Here is a 5,559-nt window from a genome sequence, read left to right as displayed (position 1 = left end):
GCCTATCATAGTTGAAAATCCCAGGAGGTCCGATGCTCGGTCTTGGCGATCTGTAACTCGTAATGTCGGTGTTACATACCACCTCAACCTTGCCTTTCGTTGTATTAAAGACACGCCTGTTGGGAGTCCCAACTTCATAGCCGACTAAGATTCCTTCATCGGTTGCTTCACCAAACTTTGAATGTGCCTTTAAAATTGAACACGGGGACCCGAAAGCTTCAAGTCCACACAAATTGGGCTTTCTCCCATGCATAAGCTCGTAGCATGTTTTATTAAGTCTTTTTACCGTTAAAACTCTATTCAGTACATAGCAAGCTGTAGAAACAGCTTCAGCCCAGAACACCACCGGAAGCTTCGAATCAGCCAGCATAGTTCTGGCTCCTTCAATTAAAGTTCTATTCTTCCTTTCAGCCACTCCATTCTGTTGCGGAGTATACGGAGCGCTGAATTGGTGTTCAATCCCTCTTGACAGACAGAAGATCTCCATTTCAAAATTTTTAAACTCGGAACCATTGTCACTTCTGATGAACTTCACTCGTTTATCCATAATGTTCTCAACTTTGGTAATCAGATTCTTCACCATTTGAGCCGTTTCGTCCATAATGCTCTGATACCAATTGTAGGTTCCCGGACGGATCTTACACGGGATATCGCTATCTACGTAGGTGCGGAATCCCTGCGTAGGTAGTTACGAGCGTAGAATACGTAAAACAATCACACATGATACAAACGAACACGTTATATATTATAACTTGAAACACGTCTATTACAGACTCTCGACACGTTCACTGAACTCACAAACTGATTCCTCTCACGTCTCTCGTAATACTCTCGTTAACAACTCTTCTAAACCTCACGGCTGCTACAGTATAAATAGACACGACAACTTCGCCTGATATGTTCAGGCGAAGTTGTCCATAACTTCGCTCGTTCAACAAGTTCGCCTAGGCGAACTTGTCGACACCTTCGCTTGTTCAACAAGTTCGCCTAAGCGAACTTGTTGACAACTTCGCTCATACATAAACATAAACATAATTACATTACAGACTCGATTACAAACGCTACACTATGAACTACTGACATTTATGTACCAACATAACCGGAACTGTCTGACTATAATCAACATCAACAGATTTCTGATTACTAGGATCATAAGTGTAATTATGATTGTACGGTGGCGGAACTTCATGATATCCAATTCCTCCCCTTTTAACTGGGGAACCTTGATCACTAACGAGGTGATCAAGTATAGCGGTGGAATTTCTAAATTTCTCAAGTTTCCTGTTAAGTTCCACCACTTTCACCTGGTGATCAGCTATCTGTTTATCTCTTTCAGCTATTAGTTTGGTTTTTTCTTCTAATACTTCATAGCTCAGATCAATTACTTTAATTTTTTCAGCTAGATTTGCTTTAAGACTTCTAATATCTTTTTCACTAGCTTTTATTTTTACTTTATAACTATTTTCTCTAGCTTTAGTGAAATGATGTTCTTCTTTTAAGGTTTTAAATTAAGCATCCAAACTAACATACTGATCAGTTATAGTTGTCAATTGTTCAGACAGATTTTCACACTTAGTGCAAGGGAGTTTAGTACTTACCTCGGTGAGATGATCTTTCACATCTGTCGTACAAGCTTCATTTTGAGCCTCTGCCATGTAAGCTTCACTTTCGCCAGTCACTTCCTTAGTATATGCAGTTTCGATGTTCGCCATATTGGCCTATTCGAACACTTCTTCAACATGCAGATTCCAGTTATATTCCCCATTCTGTCTGGAAATCATGGCTCTATTATCATTACCACCCCCATGCTGGTGTGTCGACCTGTTCTGACTACGTTCAACTCTCTCATTCATGCACTCCTTCGCAAAGTGGCCATTCTGTTGACAGTTGTGTAGGTCCCCCCGGGGGCGTCGCCGATCGATACGAGATCCGCACGAGGTCTAGGAGTGCGGAATCCTCCTAGACTCGTTTATTGGTGTAAAGATGAAGAACACAAACACGTACACGAACAAATACACGAACAAATACAAGAACGGGATAATCAAATCTGCAGATTCATATAATAATTAAACACGAGACTTACAGAACATAAACAGAAAACACGACTGACCCGAGGTGAGCTCTACCTCGGGTCGTCTCACACGACTCTCCTAGTCTCTTACTCTTTCTGAATAAACAAGCTGCTCAAACACACACTAATTTCTGGATACCTAAAACTAAACAAGACACAACTATATATAGACAAAACATTCTCGGGCCTGGGCTTCAGTAGGCGAAGTTGTTCTAACTTCGCCGAAGGCAAAGTTGTGATAACTTCGCCTAAGGCAGAAGTTGTTACAACTTCGCCGTTGGCGAAGTTGTTCTAACTTCGCCTAAGGCGAAGTTGTGCTAACTTCGCCTATGGCGATCCGCTGGTCAGAATTGCATAGCGACGGTCACAAAATGCACCAACAGTCTCCCCTTTGACCGTTGCTCTCAATTCTAACAAACACAAAAGATCATCTGTTACAAAACATGCACCAACAAGTTGTAACAGCGCACCTTTGACTTATCAAAACCTGGTCTCTCACTAACAAACTTTCTACCTGTCTTCTTCATAAACCTCTTAACCCTTCTTACAATCATCGCCATCTGCCACTGCAGATCCATCTCTTCCAGATCATCAGCATCGATCTGATCATAGTCTTCGTCCAAAGTTGCAGGATCAACAATCTTGCCTTTAATGTAATTTTCATACGAAGCAATGAAAGATGCATAGAGAGCAAACTGCTGTTCAGCAGATTTAACACTCATGGGCATCTTAGAGTAGTTGTTGTTTGGAACACTTGAGGAAAAACTACCCTTGGTTGCTTGAGGTTTAGAAGTATTTGATCTTCCAGCTACAAAGCATACATCACCATTCATGTTGAGAGATACATGACCTTCATGTGTTGAGTTAGCGCCCGACTCTCCCTTTGAGTAGTAAGCAGACGAATCAGACTTCGAACTTGAACTTGTATTCACCTTTGCACCATACATTCCTGGATCTTGAACCTGATCAGTAGGTGTCTCTTTTCGAACCATGTTTAGTTCAAAAGTTTGTATCTTGTTAACTGCTGTTTCCAGGTCATAGTCAGCAAAGTCTTTGTCTTCTCTCATCAACACAGTGTACATCTCCCATTTCGGTGGGAGAGCATCAAGAAGCTTTTCAACAATTTCATCTTCTTTGTAAGCAATTGAATAATTGTTGAGTTCGGTCATCAGATGATAATATCTAGTGATGATATCATCAAGTGATTCATTCTTCAAGTACTTGAAGACCGAGAATTGGGTTTTAAGTAGTTTAATCTTTGAAGCACGAATTCCCACATTACCCTCAAAACGGTTTTCAAGAGCTTCCCAAAGCTCTCTAGCAGTCTTATACTTTCTGAAGATGTGTAGAATCTCTTGTGGAAGAGCCATAGTAATCGCAGCATGAGCTTTGCTTTCAGCCTCATACATTTTCTTCTCTTCTTCTTCCATCTCTTTGTATTTCTTTATCTGATCACGACCCTCATACTCAGCAGTAGGTGGAATGTAACCATCTTGTATGCATACCCACATCTTAGCATCTTGGTACTTGACATATTGTTCAAAACGATCTTTCCACGCTACATAATCGGTTTTCTTAAGCATCTTCGGTGCCTATGTAGCCGAACCTGCTTCCACTTCCATCTTAACTAGTTCCGTAATGTTGATTGTCGAAATCTTTCACGAAACCCAAAGAAACTCGAAAAATAAAAATTTTATTTTAAACAGTACCGTAGGCGAAGTTGTGGATAACTTCGCTTAAGTCTGAACTTTGCTGATTCTGAACTTCGCTTCCTTTTTAAATTCGCCTGATTCGGCGAAGTTGTGTATAACTTCACTTAAGGTAAGCGAACTTGAGAGGTAGGCGAAGTTATGGGTAACTTCGCTTAACCTTATATCTTCACCGAAACCCTACGAACAGTGACGGCAACTTCGCCTGATGAACACGATGAATATGCAGGTTTGATTTCTGGATTTTACGAGGTTTGTGAAGGTGTACTGGGTTGTTTATGATTGTAGGAGGTGAGTAGGACACAAACACTCAGAAAACTCGTCCCGCGAATAGTCGAACGGAACGATTTCTACACCCGCGTGATAATCCCGAACCACACAATCGAGCAAAAGCTCTGATACCAATTGTAGGTTCCCAGCCGGATCTACACGAGATATCTCGTTCTACGTAGGTGCGGAATCCCTACGTAAGACGTTACGAGCGTAGAAGACGATACGAGATAACACAATAGAACACACGTTACAATAAACAAATACTCGTTATATTGCAACCTTAAACACGTGATATCAATCACTGATTACAGGACTCTCTGACTCGTAAACTCGAATAATAAAACTTCTTATTGATTAAGCCGTAACCTAATCAATATATATCACGACAACTTCGCCTGGCATGTTCAGGCGAAGTTGTCCCTAACTTCGCTTGTCTAACAAGTTCGCCTATATCAGCGAACTTGTTAGCTAACTTCGCTTACATCAAATACAAAACATTACAAACTCGATTACAGACACTAGACACTGAACTACTGACATCATGCACCAACAAATAGATGACATTGTGCTCTACTTGAAAAATTTTAAGTTTGAAATTTCCAACATCATCATGATGAGTTTTGATCTTTTCAACATAGATCTTGTCGGCCTTTACATATTCAACATTTAGTTGACGAAGTTTTGCGTTTTCTTTCAAAACTTCGTCCTGAAGATATCTATAATATGTAACTTTCTTCACGCAAGCTTGAGAGCAAAGATTTTTGTTTACCTCATCAGTGGGTGACGACAATGCTCTCATATTCCAAACTGCCATTAATCTTCTGGGGTGAAGCCATCAACGCTGCTTGCTTTACCCAGAATCGTGTGCTTCTGAACAAATGACTGAACAAGACTCCGTATGAAGTCTTTTATGGAACGAAGCCAAGGGTGAATTTCTTCAGAATGTTTGGATGTCCATGTACCATACTCCAAACAAATGTCGGTCACACGAATATCATTTGCTGGCTTTGAGGGATTCGTGCATTCTCATGAAAAGTGACCCATTTCACCACAGTTGTAGCATCTTAGCTTCGACTTGTCAAATCCAATCCTTTTCCTGTCAGAGTCATTGAAGCTATCCTTCCCATACGTCTTCATGAAGTTTGTGGCTCTTTGCACAGCCATTGCCATTTGGTACTTGATATCCATCTTTTCAAGATCCTTCTGATTGATATCTTTCAAATCCCCAGTCTCAAAGTGTGACGGCAATAAATTTCCCTACAATAATTCTTCATGACATGACAGAAAGGCATTAACTATTGAAACATTTGAGTCATTTAACAACGGAAGAGCTTCACAGTAACTTGAAGGTTTGCTTGGTTGAGCTTTTGAAGATGAGGAAATCCCTTGAGCTTTCAATGCTTGGTCAACCGCACTCTCAACTGCCTTCTAAAATGAACTTGTACTTGAAGAGTCTGATTGATTGCTGGTTGAGATGAAAGCAGATGGTTGTGATGGCACACTTGG

Source organism: Bidens hawaiensis, unplaced genomic scaffold, assembly GCF_021521415.1.
Source record: "Bidens hawaiensis isolate Kalapana, Puna unplaced genomic scaffold, B.hawaiensis_p1.1 tig00030813_1, whole genome shotgun sequence".
In the NCBI taxonomy this organism is placed as follows: Eukaryota; Viridiplantae; Streptophyta; class Magnoliopsida; order Asterales; family Asteraceae; genus Bidens; species Bidens hawaiensis.
This window is presented reverse-complemented; position numbering follows the sequence as displayed.